Source organism: Nicotiana tomentosiformis, chromosome 4, assembly GCF_000390325.3.
Source record: "Nicotiana tomentosiformis chromosome 4, ASM39032v3, whole genome shotgun sequence".
Lineage (NCBI taxonomy): Eukaryota > Viridiplantae > Streptophyta > Magnoliopsida > Solanales > Solanaceae > Nicotiana > Nicotiana tomentosiformis.
This window is the reverse complement of record NC_090815.1, coordinates 101,034,340-101,054,675: the sequence shown is the minus strand read 5'-3', so window position 1 is coordinate 101,054,675 and position 20,336 is coordinate 101,034,340.

The following is a 20,336-nucleotide window of genomic DNA, read 5'->3' as shown; positions in this document are numbered from 1 at the left end:
TACCGACCCCAAGAATAGCGTCCGTGGTGGAACCCGATCGACAGCTCAAAATACACAAAATATTGGAGGAGACGGGATCAGTCTACGGGTGATCTTCGAAATGTTGCAGGCTCAACAGGCGGTGATAGCTGAGTTACAGAACCAAAGTTGTGCACCTAGTAGAATTGAACCTGATCTGTCCCAGGAAGTCACCCGCAGGGATGAACCGGTCGCAAAGAGTTCGAATGAAAACGAATCAGGGACTAACCCCGAGATCATAAAGATGCTCGAGGAACCGACCAAACGGGTTGAATCAGGGGAGAAGAAAATCAAAGCTAATGACAAAAAGGTGGAAACCTACAATTCCAGGGTCGACCAAATCCCAGGAGCACCACCGATATTGAAAGGCCTGGATTCCAAGAAATTCGTACAAAATCATTTTTCTCCGAGCGCGGCTCGAAAGCCAATCCCTAAGAAGTTCTGCATGCCCGAGATTCTTAAGTACAACGGAACGACCGATCCAAACGAGCATGTAACCTCCTACACATGTGCCATTAAAGGGAGCGACTTGGAGGATGATGAGATTGAGTCTATCGTGTTGAAGAAGTTCAAAGAGACCCTGTCAAAATGAGCTATGATATGGTACCATAACTTACCTTCTAATTCTATTGATTCATTTGCTATGCTTGGAGATTCTTTCGTGAAAGCACACGCCGGGGCTATCAAGGTCGAGACCAGGAAATCGGACCTTTTTAAAGTAAAGCAGAGGGATAATGAGATGCTCAGAGATTTCGTGTCCCGGTTTCAAATGGAAAGGATGGACCTACCACCGGTCGCTGATGATTGGGCCGTTCATGATTTTACCCAAGGACTCAACGTTCGGAACTCATTGGCTTCACATCAGTTGAAACAAAACTTGGTAGAATATCCGGCTGTCACTTAGGCTGATTTCCATAATTGATATCAATCAAAATTTAGGGTCGAAGATAATCAGCTTGGGGCCCCTTCTGGGTTCGTGTATCCCGTCAGAACCATCGACAGAGTCAACAGAGACATCGATCGTGAACTGAGATCAAATAAGTATCGGTATCAGCTGTACAATGGAGGCCGAAGAAGCAGTGGGTCCGGGCGGAGCTCTATGAGAAATGAAAGGAGAAGTGATCGAGGTCAGAGCAATCGGGAACTCATGAGCAAAAACAGCTTCGACGGGCCCATCGGGCCTAAATAAGCATTGAGATTATCGGAGTACAACTTCAACGTCAATGCTGCCACTATTGTATCTGCCATCAGACGCATCAAAGACACCAAATAGCCTCGACCTCTACAATCTGATCCAACCCAAAGGGATCCTAACCAGATGTGTAAATATCACGGCACTCACGGCCACAAAACGGAGGATTACTGACAGTTGAGAGAGGAAGTAGCCCGACTATTCAACAACAGGCATCTTCGAGAATTCCTGAGCGACCGAGCAAAGAATCATTTCAGGAATAGGGATTCTAACAAACAGACCGAATAAGAAGAACCTCAACATGTCATTAACATGATTATCGGTGGGGTCGATGTCCCTCAGGGGCCGATGTTGAAGCGCACCAAAGTATCCATTACCAGGGAAAAATGGACTCGATATTACATACCGGAAGGAACATTGTCTTTCAACATTAAGGACGCGGAAGGGATCGCTCAGCCCCACAATGATGCACTGGTAATATCTACACTCGTAAATAAATCTCGAGTTAAGCGTGTGTTAATTGATCCAGGTAGCTCGGCCAACATCATACGATCGAAGGTCATAGAGCAGCTTGGTCTACAATATCAAATCGTGTCTGCAGTCCGGGTCCTAAACGGATTCAACATGGCATATGAAACCACTAAGGGGGAGATAACATTACCAGTGAATACCGTCGGGACCATCCAGGAAGCTAATTTTTATGTGATCGAAGGAGACATGAGGTACAACGCTTTGTTCGGGAGGCTATGGATCCACAACATGAGGGCAGTGCCCTCGACTATACACCAAGTGTTAAAATTCCCAACACCAAGTGGGATTAAAACAATCTACGGAGAACAACCAGTCGCAAAGGAGATATTTGCGGTCGAAGAGACGATTCGATATCCGCACTTGCAACGACAAAGGGGCCGAGTTCGGTCATAAAGCAAGAAGCTAGATGCAATTACCGACACCATCCCCGACCAAACTGGAGAAACAGAGGACTGATGAAGACGATGATTATGGAGTTCCTAGGCCTTTTATAGTCCCCGATAATTCTGACGCCACTGAATAGATAGTCGAGGAGCTGGAACAAGTCATATTGATTGAGCATCTATCCGACCGGAAGGTATACCTGGGCACGGGGTTAAGTCCGTAGCTCAGGAAAAAAATCATTCAGTTTCTTATAACTAACATAGATTATTTCGCTTGGTTCCACCTTGATATGACAGGGATCCTGCTTGAAATAACTACTCACAAGCTAAGCCTGGACCCGAAGTTCCATCCGGTCAAGCAGAAGAGGAGACCCCAGTCCGAGGTCAAACATATTTTCATCAAGGACGAGGTATCTAAACTCCTTTAAATAGGGTCCATTCGAAAGGTTAAATACCCATATTAGTTAGCGAACGTAATGGTAGTCCCTAAAAGGGAATAAATTAAGAATGTGTGTAATCTATAAGGATTTGAATAAGGCATGTCCCAAGGACTCCTTCCCTTTGCCCAACATCGATTGCATGATCGATGCCACGGCCGGCCACGAGATCCTCAGTTTTCTCGATGCCTACTCCGGGTACAACCAAATACGGATGAACCCGGGTGATCAGGAAAAAACCTCCTTCATCACTAAATACGGCACATACTGCTATAACGTGATGCCATTCGGATTTAAAAATGCCTGTGCCACTTACCAACGCCTAGTAAACTGGATGTTCGAGGAACAAATAGGAAAATTAATGGAGGTTTACATTGACGATATGATGGTTAAGTCCTTGCGAGCAGAGGACCATTTAAAACATTTGCAAAACCTTCAGCATATTGAAGAAATACAATATGAAGTTGAACTCGAAGAAATGTGCATTTGGAGTTGGATTAGGTAAATTCCTCGGATTCATGGTATCCAATCGAGGAATCAAGATCAACCCCGACAAGATCAAAGCCATCGAAGATATCACAGTTGTGGACAACGTGAATGTCGTGCAAAGATCAACCGGATGCATAGCCGCCCTGGGGCGATTCATCTCGAGGTCCTCCGATAAGAGCCACCGATTCTTTTCACTACTGAAGAAGAAGAAGAAGAACTTCTCCTGGACCCCGGAGTGCCAACGAACCTTGGAGGAACTCAAGCGGTATCTATCGAGCTTACCGCTGCTTCATATGCCAAAGACAGACAAACAACAATACATGTACTTGGCAGTATTAGAGATAACGGTAAGTGGAGTCCTGGTCCGGGAAGAGCAAGGTACGCAATTTTCAATTTACTATGTTAGCAGGACTCTAGGTGAGGCCAAAAGTAGGTACCCTCACCTAGAAAAATTGGCGCTCGCTTTGCTAAGCACCTCTAGGAAGCTAAAACCATATTTTCAATGTCATCCTATATGTGTTGTGACAACTTACCCATTGCGAAATATAATGCATAAACCCGAGCTCTCGGTACGATTGGCCAAATGGGCCGTAGAGATCAGCGGGTACGATATTGTATATCGACCCTGGACTACCATTAAATCTCAAATATTGGCAGACTTCGTGGCCGACTTTATGCCGGCCCTAATACCCGAGGTCGAAAGAGAGTTGTTGGTGAACCCGGGGACGTCCTCGGGGATCTGGACCCTCTTTACGGACAGTGCCTCGAATGCAAAATGGTCCAGACTTGGCATCGTATTAAAGCCACCAATAGGCAATGTAGTTAGATCATCTATTAGGACTGTGAAATTGACTAACAACAAGGCTGAATATGAGGCCATGATTGCAAGTCTCGAACTAGCCAAATTTTTGGGAGCGGAGGTGATCGAAGCTAAATGTGACTCCCTCCTCGTGGTAAACCAAGTTAATGGGACATTCGAGGTCAGAGAAGAAATAATTCAAAGGTATCTGGATAAGTTACAGGTAACATTACATTGGTTTAAAGAATGGACTTTGCAACACGTACCCCGAGATCAAAACAGTGAGGCCGATGCCCTTGCTAACTTAGGATCATCGGTCGAGGATGACGAGTTCAACTCGAGGTCAGTCGTACAACTTATGAGATCGGTAGTGGAAGAAGGCCATGCCGAGATTAACTCAACGAGCCTAACTTAGGACTGGAGAAACAAATATATAGAATATCTGAACACCGAAAAATTGCCCCCAGATCCGAAAGAATCGAGGGCCCTGCGCATGAAGGCAGCCCGATTTACTTTGTCCGGAGAAGGAACCCTGTTCAGAAGAATATTCGATGGCCCGTTCATGATATGTCTAGGACCAGGAGACACCGGATATGTTCTAAGGGAAATCCATGAAGGCACCAGTGGAAATCATTCAGGCGCTGAATCATTTGTTCGAAAAGTAACCAGAGCCGGCTACTACAGGATCGATATGGAAAAAGATGCGAAGTAGTTCGTACGAAAATGTGATGAATGTCAAAGACATGCTCCGATGATTCATCAACCTGGGGAGCTGCTGCGTTCGTTTTTGTCACAATGGCCGTTCATGAAGTGGGAAATGGATATCGTTGGCCCCCTTCCATGGGCACCCGGTAAGGCTCAATTTATATTATTTATGACTGACTATTTTTTCAAGTGGGTGGAAGCCCATGAATACGAGAAGGTCAGGGAGAAGGAGGTCATCGACTTCATTTGGGACCACATCATATGCCGGTTCGGAATGCCGTCCGAGATCATGTGCGACAACGGAAAACAATTCATCGGCAACAAAGTAAGCAAATTTCTCGAAGACCACAAGATTAAAAGAATCCTATCAATGCCTTATCACCCTAGTGAGAACGGACAAGCAGAATCGACCAACAAAACCATACTCTAGAACCTCAAAAAAGCGGTTAACTAACGCCAAAGGAAAATGGAAGGAAATCCTGCCCGAAGTTTTATGGGTATACCGTACGACCTTGAAGTCCAGTACCGGGGGCCACCCCGTTTTCGCTGGTTTATGGCGTCGAAGCTCTAATACTGATCGAAGTCGGAGAACCAAGTCTCAGGTTCCGATATGCAACCAAGGAATCAAACGACGAGGCCATGAATACAAGCCTGGATCTATTAGATGAAATGCGCGAAGCCGTCCTTGTTCGATTGGCTGCCCAAAAGTAGCGGATCGAGAGGTATTAGAATCGAAGAGCTAACCTTTGACACTTCAATGTCGGGCACTTGGTATTAAGGAAGGTTACACTAAACACCCAAAACCCGAACGAAAGAAAGTTGGGGCTGAACTGGGAAGGTCCATATCAAATTATCGAGATCACCGGAAAGGGGTCCTACAAACTCGGTGTAATGAACGGCGAGCAACTACCAAACAACTGGAATATAACTCACTTAAAACGATATTACTGCTAAGGTACGACCCTATTTATTTCTTTTATTTTTGAACTAACACTTGCAGGTAACGAGCAAGGGACAATACAATTTATAGGCCTGAAAGCACGCGTTGCACTCTTTTTTCCTTGAACCTATTTTGTCCCAAATGGGTTTTCCGGTGAGGTTTTTAACAAGGCAACAGTAAATCGTGTTAACTTAAAATTGAAGGTCGGTTATGAACCAGTATCGAAGATCACGACAACGGTATTCGAGGCCTCTCTATGATTGGCCCTGAACAATGGGAGGCATTATCCTCGGATAATGACTTTAGCAAGGAAAGAAACTTTATGATTGAATGGTCCCGGTTCGATCGATAGGATTTACTATAAGGGCCAAACGGTCAAATGAACCGTGCCCGTATAGACTGCTCGAGACCTAGCACAAAACTTGTACACATGTGTAATATTGCGCACAAGAATAAAAAGAAGTCTCTACCTTGCGAATAAATATCTTGTCTCTTAAAAATTTCTCTTTTTTCTTTCCTCTTAAGGAATTTCCTACACTCGATCCCCTAAAGGTATCAAGTCCAAGGGTCTCCTTTATCCGGGTTCAAACTATCACTCCCAATCGGGGACTGCCGTCCAAAAACATATTCAGGCGGCTCGGGTTAAAGGAGCCCCGGGGCACAAGACCTATTAGGAAACGCCCAAACCTTAAAGGCTACGGCCATCCCCATTCGGGGACTACTATCTTAGGCAAGCCTGCATAACTCAAGGTGACAAGCCCACTGGGAAACACCTGAACTAAAAAGGCTACGACCATATTAAAACGGCTCGGAGACGTCTGTGACTCGTAATAAAAAACAAGGCCTTGAAAAATTTCTAAACCGGTTTGAAAGGCTGCCCTCGGCAAATTATAGTCTAAAAAATTAAAAGTACTTTGGGTAAAAATTATGGTCATACCGAACCCCCATGATTCCTTGAACAAAATAATTTCAAAGGCAAGGCGTGTTCGAACCACCACACATGACCTAACTAGTTCATGCTAAGGCATTCCGATCTTTGTGAACATAAAGAGTAAAGCAAAGAAAAAACAAAACTCAGAAATTATCGAAGGGAAAAGGAAGCCTTATATTATATATACATAAAGTCTTTACAAAGGACAAATGTCCTTGACAAAAAGCACAAAAGTACACAAGTATAAAAATATAAAAAATGTACAAGGCACTTGAACGGCCTGGTCTTCACCGGAGCCCACCTCGTCGTCAAGTTCTTCAGAGTCTCCTCCACCCTCGGATCCGCTTGAACCCTCAGAGTCTTCCTCGGTATAAGCCAACTTCTTGGCCTCGGCTTCAAGCCCCTTAGCACTCTCAATTTCGGCCGACAAGTTGAAATCCCGAGCATGAATCTCCTCGAGGGCGTCCCTTCAGGATTGTCGCTTTGCATGCTAGACAATATCCTTCATTCGATCCTGGGACGCCTTAGCATCGGCCTTGTATTGGGCCACCATCTTATTGGCATCGACTTTAACCACCAAGACCACCGACTTGGCCGTTTCGAGCTCCTTGGTAAGATTTTCCCGATCAGAGACGGCTGCACTTAGCTGAGACTGGAGCTCCTCAACCTTTATGGCCTACACCTCGGCCTTTTCCTTTGCCGCTCGAAGTTGGGTCTCTGCCAAAGTCAGCTGCGCTTGAGCAATCTCTTTTTCGTGGACAGACGGTCCATCCTGCCTCTCCATTCGTCGGTCTCGGCCTTGACAACATCCATCTCAGCTCGAAGTTGTGCGATCTGGTCGATTTTCTGTTGGACCTGCGGATTCCAACCATTAGTCACCGAGCCTAGCTCATCATCACTAACCTCAAATATTTTTACCTGCTTGACCATATCAACATGCTCCTTCCGAGCCACCTCCAGCTCAACTCGGAGGCTCTTAGTCTCCCCTTCATACTGCTCGCTAAGAGGTTTGTAAGTATTTCTCTTCTCGGTGAGCCCTCGGACCTCGGTCTCAAGCTGGTTCAGCTCATCCTGAAATCGAAGAAAGGTCTCATAATGAAGCACTGAGGCCTACATACATAAAAAAATGTTAGGATTATCTACAAATTAGTCTAAGTATAAATTGAAGTCATCAAGAGGTATTTGAAGTTACCCGGTTCAGCGCCTGTTGTGCTTCATTGAACAGGAAGGGCGCGTCCACCTCGGTCATCTTAGCTTGGTCTTCCTCAATCACCAAAATTTGAAGGTAGTTGGCCACCGCTACGGGGGGCAGAAAGGACCCCGGTATCCTCCGAAACGGAGATGACGATCGACTACTTCCGGTCGGGATCCACACTCAGAGCTCAGAATCAATTGACTAATTTCGGGCTTGAAGAGGGCCCGCTTGTTCCCGAATACGGACTCTTCTTTGGCACCTCCAAGTCACCCAACCCGGTGACATCTTCCATGGCGGTAGATTCCACGCCCTAAAAAAGCCACATGAGGGGTCGTCCGCTCCATGAGCCCCCTTGTTGGGATGTTCTTTCACCATCTGAGCCTCGTTGTATGTGGACTCAGTGAACGAAAATGACTCGGTGATGTCTATTACACTAAGTGCCTCCTCCGGGGTGTCGCCTACATCCCGAGAAGCTTCGACGACGGCCTCCTCGTCGGCCTCCCTAACTTGAGGTAGATCGACCTCACCTCTCTCCGGTTCGGAGGCCCTTTTCCCTTCGAGTCACGATGACACGCTGGCCATCAGATCAAAGGCTTCTCCTTCTCCTTCTGATTTATCCCTCAGCCAATAGAGTGAATCCGGAGATGGTGCTCGAGCGCTGGTGCTTTCTTTGGATTTACGCACCAACCTTCTCCTTGGCTTCTTTTTCTCTGAGCTTAGAGATCTCGAAGCCCTTTTTCTTTTCTTCTCTTCACCCTGTCTCGGAGCAGGGGACTCGGTGGGAAATCATCGCTACCGAATGAGGGCCTCATTTTGACATCCTTGGATAAACCTGCAAAAAGAAATAAATCAAATGAGGACTTAATGATGCAAAAGGGAAACCAAATATTACTCATGAAAGAGATCTCACCATGCGAACGGGCCTCCCATCAGCCCTTTGAAAGCTCGCGCCACGAACGCTCGGAATAAGGCCTTTGTATTACGATGCCCTCGACCCACTCCTTGAGTCGAGAAACTGCATTCGGGATCCGAGCAACAACTGTACCACTAGAGAACATCGATAAGAAGAAAGGAAAAAAGAGATAAATTAAATCTTGGAAACAAAATTATACTTACGTGACATGTTCCACTTCTCAGGGAACAACATGTGCTCGACCGGGATCAAGTCTGAGGTCTTCACTCGGACGAAACGGCCTAGCCAACCTCGATCTCGATCTTCATTGATACTCGAGAGCGGGGCTTTACTGGCCCAGCGGGCGAGCTTGATCAGTCCCCCCGGTAGAGCCGGGGACTGTATAAATGCATGAGGTGGTCGATAGTGAAAGGGCACCCTTCGATCTTGTTTACAAAGAAACGAAGGAGTATTACGATCCTCCAAAAAGAAGGGTGAATTTGACCAAGGGTTACCTCGTATCATTTGCAAAAGTTGATGATAACCGGGTCCAAGAGGCCCGACGTGAAGGGATAAGTGTAAACACTTAAAAATCCCTCGACGTGGGTGGTGAAGGCTTCGTGAGGTTTGGGAATCACCATATGTTTTTCAACCTAGTTGCAATCCTTTTTGACTTCGAAAAGAATATCCTCGGTGATCGAGCAGATGATGTACCTCAAGACCTTCTCGCACCGACCTGGTACGGAGGAGGGCTTTTTGACCTTAAAATCAACATTAACTAGGCACCCCCCGGGGATGAACATTTTCAGAGTAGGTTACGGTACCGGTTCCTCGACAGCAGTATGCGAGACGACTTCCTCGGTAGCCGGTCGTGAGGTAGAGGGAGTTTCTTTTTGGGGAACGAATTTTGAAGTTTTTGCCATTTCTTTGAAAGATGGAGAAAAAATGAGGAAAAAGAAGAAGTTAAAAGAGCACACTTGATGGTTTGAGATGAAAATGAATGAAAGTTCTTATAAAAGATCTCAAAGTAACCAAAATATAAGTACTTGGAAGTATTGAAATTTCTTAGACACGAGGGCAGAAGGCTTGGATGTAAAGTTTGAATGAAAAAAAAATGGGTATTTATAGTTTTCCAGTGACGGTTCACATCTGGGGGTGGCCGACCGGAAACTGACAAGCATTTAATGCCATTAAGACTAGACCAACGAGACATTTCAACAATTTTGTCATTTTTGTCACAGTATATCGAAGTGAGAATCGGGAGCTCATATCGTTTTCTCTTCATCTACTCCCCGAAAAATAAGGGGACTATCTGTATACAGGTAGAACCGGTCTCATAGTACATCTCGGTCTCCGACATGATAAGCCAAGCTCAAGATATGGTAACAGGGGAGCTTAGATCGAGGTAGAAATATCATCAATTTGGAGTCTGTACCATAACGCCCGCCCTCGAGGATGTCGGGGTCGTGATTCGAGATCGGTCCCTAGCCTCGATTAACTTCAAAGAATGTTGCCAGTTAGTCTAGCTCGGCCAACACAAGGCTGTAATATTAGTGACCGACCGAATATCACGGCATAGATCTCGGCACGTATCGATAAAGAGATCGACAATCCGTTAATTAGAGGATTTTTTTACCTTTTATAAAGTTGTACCTAATGTAGGACTCCCCTACTATATGAAGAGGGTCTGATTACTTGTAAAACACATTGTAACATGCATTCTAAAGCAATACATTATTATTATTCTCTTTAAGCTCTTATTCTTCTGTGTCTTGATTCCATTCGAAGTACATTCGGCTCAAGGGTGGCTAACCTTCCAAGACTGAAATTATCCAATTCGTGTGGTTTGCATTTTCTTAATCGCTATTTATTTTAATTGTAATCTAATTTATTGTTTTGTGTCAAGTTAATCCACGTATCCTTAAAACCACTTACAAATTCAATTGTTATCCGATTTTGAGGATATACATATATATTATTGAAAGGAGAGGAAAAGCCCTCTCCTTAAGCCAAGTGGTAGCATAGAAAAAAAGTCACATGACATAAGTAGTTAATAATTAGTTAGTATTTAGTTAATAATTAGTTATTGGTTATTATTTTTGAATTTAAATATCTATAAAATAATAAAATAAATTATTTTATAATAAAAAACGAAAATTGTTAAAAAAATCATCCATTCAAATTGGAGAGTAGTTTCAAGTTGGATTTTTAAATTATTTTAAAATAAAAAAACTAAAAGTAGAAAATTTCTTTGTTTTTTTAATAATTTTGTTTTTCTTTTTAAAAATAAAAAGTTTATTTATCCATAAAATATTATTGAGAATAATAGAATAAAAAGAAATATATCTTCTACTATATTATAAAAAGAAAGTAGCATACAAAAATATAAATAAAGTAATATGCTTAAAAGTTTCTATTAACAATGCAATAATATTAAAATATGGGTAATATAATAAAGAAAAATACATAACAGAAAAGTTATTTGATACCTATATAAGTCTCATTAATTTATAATATATTTTACTCATTAAATTTCAGATAATATTATTGAGAACAATAAGATATCTATATATTAATAAAAGGAGAGGGAAAAGCCCTCTCCTTAAGTCAAGTGGCATCCTAGAAAAAAGCCACATGGCACAAGTAATTATTAATTAGTTATTTAGTTAATAATTAGTTATTGATTATTACTTTTGAATTCAAATATCTATAAAATAATAAAATAAAATATTTACAAGCTCAACTTAAGCTATACATTGCCCAAACAGCTCTTCACCCACTTGTGGTAGAATCTCTAAATCTATTTAGTATGGAGATGTTGGCACAAGAAGGTGAACTGTCATTATATATCAATCTTTTGCTCTGGCTGCTATTGACTTGACTACATTGTCTCACTGAGCAGTGGCAAGCGATTGATTCGGCGCATCTATGTATTCTCTGCTCTCCGACTTACAAGCACTCTTTATGTATACTGGGACGAGCCTTATCACCCTGAGTTGTTGGTTAGTTATTTGAGAAACAGTAAAGATTATATTCACTTTGTGCTCATGTACTATATTGTAAGCACGTGTCTCGTAATTCGGTAACTTCCTTCCTTTCTTGTGGAGCGGGCCGAACGCCTCGACAGTAAAATAGATGCATCTATGGTTCGTTTCGCTCGACCCTCGTCAGTGTACACATTATTCTGGATCGGGCCGAACGACCTCGGCATAATCATACGTTATATCGCTGGTAGTCCAAACATTCATGAGATTATCTTTCCACTGATGTCCAGCACTTTATATGGTATTCCTTATTCATTTGATATTGGTACTTGACATTTTCTGAGTTGTTAAGATAGAATACAGGATTGATAAATTTATACTTTAAAAGAAATATTTGGAAGATTAAGTAACTTACGAAAATATCATTTTATGGCTGTGTGCTTCACATCTGTTTATTGTGTTATTATATTGCTTGTTGGACCTCTAGTAAGTATCGATGTCGACCTCTCATCACTACTTCTCCGGGGTTAGGCTAGATACTTACTGGGTACGCGTTGATTTACGTACTCATGCTGTACTTCTGCACTAAATGTGCAGGATCTGACAAGTTCATTTGGTGGTCATCTTAGCGCGTAGGTGCACATGTTGAGGGGACTTTAGGTGAGATACATTCCGGGCTACGCATCGCAGCACCGAGTCTCCATCGTACTATTTATTTTATCCTTTCTTGTTTACATTCTGGACATATGTTATATTATTGTTGTACTCCTTAGAAAATATTCATGCACTTGTGACACCGGGATTTGGGATTATACTAGTTGATGCTTATGGTTTCGTATATTATTATTGCCTTTCATTTCTTTTATAAACTACAAATGTTGTACGTTATTGTGGATTTAGAAGTGTAAATCTCATTCCTTTTTAAAATCTATGATTTCGAAAGTAATAAAATGAGTAGTTAAATTAATAAATCATCATTGGCTTGCGTGACGGCGGCGTTGGGCGCCATCACGACCTATAGTGGATTTTAGGGTCGTGACAGCTTGGTATCAGAGCGTTAGGTTCACTTAGGTCTCACGAGTCATGAGCAAGTCTAGTAGAGTCTTGCAGATCGGTATGGAGACGTCTGTACTTATCTTCAAGAGGCTACAGGGTTGTTAGGAGCACTTCCCTTCTTGATTCCTCATCGTGCGGTTTGATTCCTTTGAGGCTTATGCCTTTATTTCCTTCCTACTCAATCTTATGCGATGTGGAGTTTTTGGTATCAATGGGGCATTGGAGAGTTGTAAATGGTACCGCAAATGAGGTACAAGATATTTTCACTGCGTGTTCGGGCGGGCTATTATCGTCGCCTCGCGGAAGGATATTCTGTCGTTTTAGCTCAGTATCTATACTTCTTATGGTTTGAGGTTATGCACAGGTTGCTATGATGTTCATACATTGTTATCGCACATCGTTGGGGTAATAGTAGGATGCTTATTTATGCATCGCGACATTGAATGCCTCAAAAGAAGGATTTCTCAGTTCATGGTTTAGAGGTTCGGTATCTAATTCCAGCGGAGGAAGGACAGTCGGACTATGGATATTCAGGTTTTGGTTGATGGAGTAACGAGACTTCATATTTTCGAGCATGGTGGAATTTTCATTTGTGATGTGGTGTTGGCATACTTATTTGAATGTATTAAGGTTTGTCGGTGTTATGGTCTCCTTTGATTTGCCTTCGGGGCAGAGTGTGGTGAAGTAGTGTCTAAGAAGCGGTTGTCAGAGATGGCGGTGTGCAGCGATTTCATAATCGAACTGGTGCTTCAAAAGCTGATGGCTCGAGAAAGATGATCTTCGAGGAGGCTTAGAGTTGGTAGCAATTTATTAGTTCAGGTGCTACAGAGAAGGATTTTGATTTGAGGCAACATTTGGGCAGCGAAAGATGAGGAAGGACATGGCGGGATGTGTCTCGCGGTGATCAAATTACTCGAAGGTCAAGTATGAAGAGCAGAGGTTGAGAAGTTGCTTGAAGAAGGTGGTTTAACCGAAGTGGGAGTGGCAAAGTAGCATATGGATTATGCGGTAGGAAAGCCACTTGCCTCGAGGAATGTTTAGAGTGATTTGGGAATCATGGTGGGTAATGACTAAGCCCATGCATTTCAATTGGAATGGTGGCTGTTGGACGGAGGAAGCTTGATTATGGTAGAGGGGGGTTTGTTGGAAACGAAGAGGTGTGAAACATGACTTCGCGTTTGGGATGTATTGTCGGACTTTAAGTTGATGTCAATAGGGACTGAACAGACTTGTACAGCTGGTGGGCGAGCATGGGCTCAGGAGGGTTTACTAATTTCACGATAGTTGTACCCTGTGCAGCGTCATTGGGAGGTGTCGGTATGGAATTCCACAGGTGGGCTATATCCTATGAGCAAGTTGGCGGTTTCATGATTTTGATAAAGTTTCTACGAATAGTCCTACTTACTATCCAGCGGGAGGTCAAAAAGCAATTGTGGCTGATAATTCGGTAAGTTTTATGAAAAGTTTAATAGGAGGTTTCGCGAATTTGGCGGATTAATGGTGCGAGATCATGGTGATTGAGAAGGAAGAATCATTGTGGGTTTTAGATTTATGTGATTGTAGATTAAAGCTAAGTGGGGGAGCCTATCATCTATGATTAGATCGCGTGGTTGTCTGCTTGTGTAGTTTTTATTTATCGGTGCATTGGTAGATTATTTATGACTAAGAAATGAAAATATGAGGGGTAATTTGAGCAAAGGATTTGATGAATGTGTGATATATTTCTCCTTATCGATTCATGCGCAGAATTATAGGGAGACTCAGAGTTTATTCTTCTGATAGATCTGATGTACAAAGGAAAAAAACAATTCATCTGGTTGCTTATTTGGGAGTGTTCATGTGCTGATAGCGCATTAGAGTTTGGCTTATTTTCGGGACCAAGTCAGAGTGGGTGACTCTCAATAATGGTTTTAATGGGTTCGTTATGTGTCTGGAGACTGGGATTTTGCAGTATAGTGTGAAGAATACTTGGGGAAATTTTCTATGTTATCATCGGGTCTGCGAGGCAGTATTGGAAAAAATAGGAAAAGCAGTTTCGGATTGGCAGAAGGTCTTTCAGAATGGGTGTACCAGTTGGAGATGCTATTGTGCGCATGAGGAAGGTTTGAGATGGTTCATGGGTATTGAGACGACGTGGTCTCATGAAGTGGGTTACTCGGGATAGGTGTTGTTGAGTTTCGTTATGATTCTTGAATGGAGCTACTATTATTTCTAAGGCAAGTCAAGAGTGAATTGGAAGAACTTGATTCAGTTTATAATGGTTGAGTCAGCATGATTGTGGCGATGATTAGTTCCTTCGGCGTGTGAAGTTAAACATGCAGTTTATGGTTGTACGTACGGTCTCGACAACCACCATCACTTGATTAATTTGGGAGGTATGTGATTTAAATGGCCTTGTGGTGTAAATGGATTCTGGAAGAGTCATGGCAGTTTAGATCATGACTTGAGGTTTGTATTTTCTGCGGTTTGGGAATTCAGTTGCGTTTTGCATTGGTTCTTCTAAAATGAGCTAAGTGAAAGGTTTCTAGCCAATGAAGTGTTTATTCTACTAGTAGTTTAGGGGGTTATGATGAATTCTTGTATTCTTGCGTAGCGGCATGATAGGTACAGTGAGTGGCATGGGCATTTGAAACTTGAGGATCAAGGTTGCGGTTCGTTGCTGACAAGAATGCCACGAGCTCGGATGAGCAGGGGTGAATTCAGATGTTCAGAGTAAGCTGGCATTTTCTTTAGTGTCACCTAAGAATAACGTTCTATGTAAGAGGCTTTTTGTATTGATTTACGGATTCTTGATTTGCTTTACAAAATTAGTACGGTTGGTGGTATGGATGTGCAGACTTTTCTACCATGGCGGAAGGTCGTAGTAGCGTACCCCACAAGGAGATTGGTATAAGTGTGACATGTTAGTCACTTGATTGTTAAAGATTGAAACCAAGTATGGAGATTTTTGGTACTATCGTTAATGTGAGAGTTTATGCCTGGAAGGCGCTCTATCCCTTTGGTTGTGAACTGTGGGTGTTAGGTCTGGAGTGGACGACCGCCCGTATATGTCATAAATGGGGCCATTGTGGATCCTTGGAAGGTTATTGGCCCAGTATGGTATGATCAAAATTGGTTTGAGGTCCGTTGGTGGGTATAATGTGAATGTGTGCTCTACGTCAGGTCGGATATGTTCATTTGTCATAACATTGCTTACGGAGGAGTCATCAGGCATTGGATGTTATTCCCATCGTCAACTATTCTGTGTAATCTATATTGTGCTATGTGGGTTGTGAGACAGATTGATTATTCGCACATGTGTTGAGGTCCCGTGTAGCTTGCGGTGTTATATGAGCAGGATGGCTCTCGAGATGCAGGTCATTTATCGCACCTTAGTTGTGCTTGGGTTTCGTAGCGTATGGCGCTATTCGTCTCCCCAGGATTTGTATTATGCACTTGCCGTGCTTATGGTCGATATTCGGGCATTTCGTAAGTATAATCATTACGGCTTGATGTGTGTTTTCTTCTTGATTGTTATGTGCGGATCGGGTGGCATGCCTCTACGGGTATAATGTTTGGATCGGGTGGCACGCCGCCATGGGTATGTTATGTGGATTGGGTTGCACGCCATAACATTGTCATGTTTGGATCGGGTTGCACGCCGCAATAGTTTCATATTAGATTGGGTTGTACGCCGCAACAGTGAGATGTTGAGTATAGTTCCTTACACTTATTTTGTATGCCTTGTTTTTCATCCCTTAGGTAGGTTCATAGCATCTATTCAGCCGTTTTATTCGTTACGCAGGCTGGGCAATTCCTTGTCAGAGTTCATTTTTCCTTATGAGTTATATTCGAGTGGTAGCTTGTTGGAGCTTGATAGGACTGCATAAGATCTTGGCCAGTGTTTGAGGTGACTTATTGCCCGAGCAACATGTATTGGGTGAGACGAGATTTTTTGGACCTGAAATCAGTGCAATCAGATTTATATAAGGTATATTAAAGAACAAATATCGTTATTCAGTTCAGAATGAGGTAATGGTTCCTGTCAGGAGGAAAGACTCCATGCTTTGTTGATTCGGTAGGTGGTTATGAGTTTCTACACATCTCTTCCGTCATGGCAGTATTGTGAGTATTTAAGACCAGGCTTATATGTGTTATGAGGTATACTACAGGCGTCGGGTCAGTGAATTTGCAGATGTTGTGCTTGGGAGAGGTTGCCTTGGGCAAATGAGTGATGCGGTGCGTTGTGTGATGTTAGCATGGGTGCATGATCCTGTGTGGGTTCAGCGGGTGGAGATTGAAACGGTGTTCATATGTTAGAATCAGGTCTGGTAGAGGAATTCGTAGGTTGGAACTTGGTTCTAAGGCCTATTGACTAAGTAAAAAGGGAGAATCTTCAGTCTGGCTCGAGCTAATATGCTCAACTGGGTTGTGGTGGCACGAGTAGGTGCACAAGGTGTTGAATAGTGACTTCGGGGCAGCGCAGAAGCGGGGGCGCAAATGCGCAATAGGGAAGTGGCCGGGGACCTGGTCTGGGTTCTCGTAGGTGCGAGAATTAAAGCCGCAGAAGCGGCTGTCACAGAAGTGGAATTTTCTGGGCAGTATGGTTTTTAAAAATGGGGGTTTGGCCCATTTTCACCTCATTACTTCCATGGGAGCCGACTTTGGGGCAAATTTTGGAGTGCCATTTAGATCATCAATCTTGAGGTAAGTGATTTCTACACATTGTGAGCTAAATACATGGCTTATGTATGGATTTAAGCATGAAAACTAGTAGAAATTGTGGGATTTTGGTAGAAAACCTAGAAATTAGTATTTTTAGATTTTAACCATGAAATTGGACATGGAATTAGGAATAAATTATATAAATGAGTTCATGGTGTTATGGGTAATGTTAATCTCCAAGAATTTTTGAAATCTGGGCATGTGGGCCTGAGGGTTTGACTTTTTGAGCGGAGTTAGGACTTGTTATAAATTGATTTATTACGAGTATTGGAGTATATGTTTATTGGTTTGAACATTGTTTGACTAGTTTTGGATCGTTTGTCCTTGAATTGAAGAGTTAGAGAGGCATTGGAGCCGGTTATGGAACTTCGGAGCAAGGTAAGTCTCATGTCTAACCTTGTGAGGGGGAAACTACCCCCTATGTGATGTAATTACTATGTGATATTAGTTGTGGGTGCTACGTACGCACGAGGTGACGAGAGTCCGTACATAGCTAAAGCATGTTTATGTCCGGTAGATTTATGAACTTATAATGTAATAATTGAATTATTTGAACTCATTCTGCTGGCTTAATTATTTGAATTTATAATTGAAATTGATTTAGAAATAAATATATGTATACTGGGCCGAGCCTTATCACCTTGAGTTGTTGGCTAGTTATTTGAGAAACGGTAAAGATTATATTCACTTTGTGCTCATGTACTGTATTGTAAGCACGTGTCTCGTAATTCGGTAACTTCTTTCCTTTCTTGTGGAACGGGCCGAACGCCTCGGCAGTATAATAGATGCATATATGGTTCGTGCCGCTCGACCCTCGGTAGTGTACACATTATTCTGGATTGGGCCGAACGACCTCGGCATAATCGTCTCACTGGTAGTTTGAACATTTACGAGATTATCTTTCCACTGATGCCCGACATTTTATATGGTATTCCTTATTCATTTGATATTGGTATTTGACATTTTCTCAGCTGTTAAGGTAGAATACAGGATTGAGAAATTCATACTTTAAAAGAAATATTTGGAAGATTAAATAACTTACGGAAACACCCCTTTATGGTTGTGTGCTTCACATATGTTTATTATGTTATTATATTGCTTGTTGGATCTCTAGTAAGTGTCTATGTCGACCCTTCGTCACTACTTCTTCGAGATTAGACTAGATACTTACTGAGTACGCGCTGATTTACGTACTCATGCTGCACTTCTGCACTAAATGTGCAGGATCTGACAGGTTCATTTGGTGATCATCTTGGCGCGTAGGTGCACCTGTTGAGGGTACTTTAGGTGATCTGCATTCCGGGCTACGCATCGCAGTCCACCGAGTCTCCATCGTACTATTTATTTTATCCTGTCTTATTTATATTCTAGACAGATGTTGTATTATTATTTTACTCCTTAGAAAATGTTCATGCACTTGTGACGCCGAGTTTTGGGGTTATACTAGTTGATGTTTAAAGTTTCGTATATTATTATCGCCTTTCATTTCTTTTATAAACTACAAATATTGTACGTTCCTATGGATTTAGAAGTGTAAATCTCCTCTCTTATTAAAATCTATGATTTCGAAAGTAATAAAATGAGTAATTAAATTGATAAATCACTGTTGGCTTGCTTGACGGTGGCGTTAGCCGCCATCATGACCTATAGTGGATTTTGGGTCGTGACACTTGCTGCTCGCTTAGCGCACAGATCATACGCTATCTCATCACTCACTAAGGCTAAAGAAAAGTGATCGAATAAAGCATTTGTTCGTACAACTCTCGATCCTCACGCTCTATCACTCATGAAAAAGAAGCTGATTCAATGAAAACGATCACAAAGCTTATTTTTGTGGGTCAATAAGCTCTCGAAAAGATATGATCCTCCCTTAACCATGAATCTTGACCCTAGTGAGACTTAGGCGATCAAAGAAAAGAAGACTTGAAAGAAACTCTTCTTAAAGGATTCATAGAGTGGAGTTTCCCTTTAAGGTTGGATTCCACACATCTAATCGGCGGAAAGAAGCACCAGCTAGTACTTTAATGGAGATGGGGCCTACATGGCAATCAAATAGCAGATTCCCCTTTATTAGCTTGATAAAGGGTAGTGGTAGGGACAGTCTCAGTACCATTGAAAGTGCGATAGTCCTTCAAGCAAGGGACTTGGGCAAACAAAGTCCTTACTCGTATTCTACCAACAACTCGCGTATCGTATAGAGATTTTTCCTATCCTTTTCGCATAGACTTGCTTCGCACCTGTGTCAAAAGCCAGTTTAGTTTTACTCAAGAGTAAGAATGAAAAAGTATTTCGCAAGCTTGAATCCCTATAAAACGTCCGTCCCAACAATTTAGCTTGAAAAGAAAAAAAGTGGGGCAAAAGTTAAGTTTCTATTGAATAATAATAAAAATAAAAAAAAAACTATCCATTCAAATTGAATATTTCAAGAGTAATAAAATATATATCTTCTAGTATATTACAAAAAGAAAGTGGTAGACAAAAATATTAAACAAAGTAATATGTTAATAAATATTTTTATTAACAATGCAATTATATTAAATATTGGATAATATAAGTAAAATAATACATAACAAAAAGTTATTCGATGACTATATAAGTCCCTTTAATTTAATAGAGATTTTATTCATTAAAATTCAAATAATATTATTCACAACAACAGAATAAAATTAAAAATTAAAAATATTTTAAGATTAATATATATATATATATATATATCTTCTCTTATATTACAAAAATAAAGCGAGCAGACAAAAATATTAAAAAAATAATATGCTAATTAAAATTTCTATTAACAATGTAATTACACCAAACATTGGATAATATATTACAGAAAAATACAAAACAAAAAAGTTATTCGATGATTATATAAGTCCCTTTAATCTAAAAGAAATTTTATTCATGAAAATTCAGACAATATCTATCTATGTAGAATAGAAGAAATAAATAAATGTGATGATGCCAAGTGTAACAACAAAAATTTAACAAGAACCTCCAACAAATTTAGAGATTCAAAAATTATTTAAAAAGAAAAATGATAAAATAAAGACACAAAGAAATTAACTACCTAAAATTAACTACTC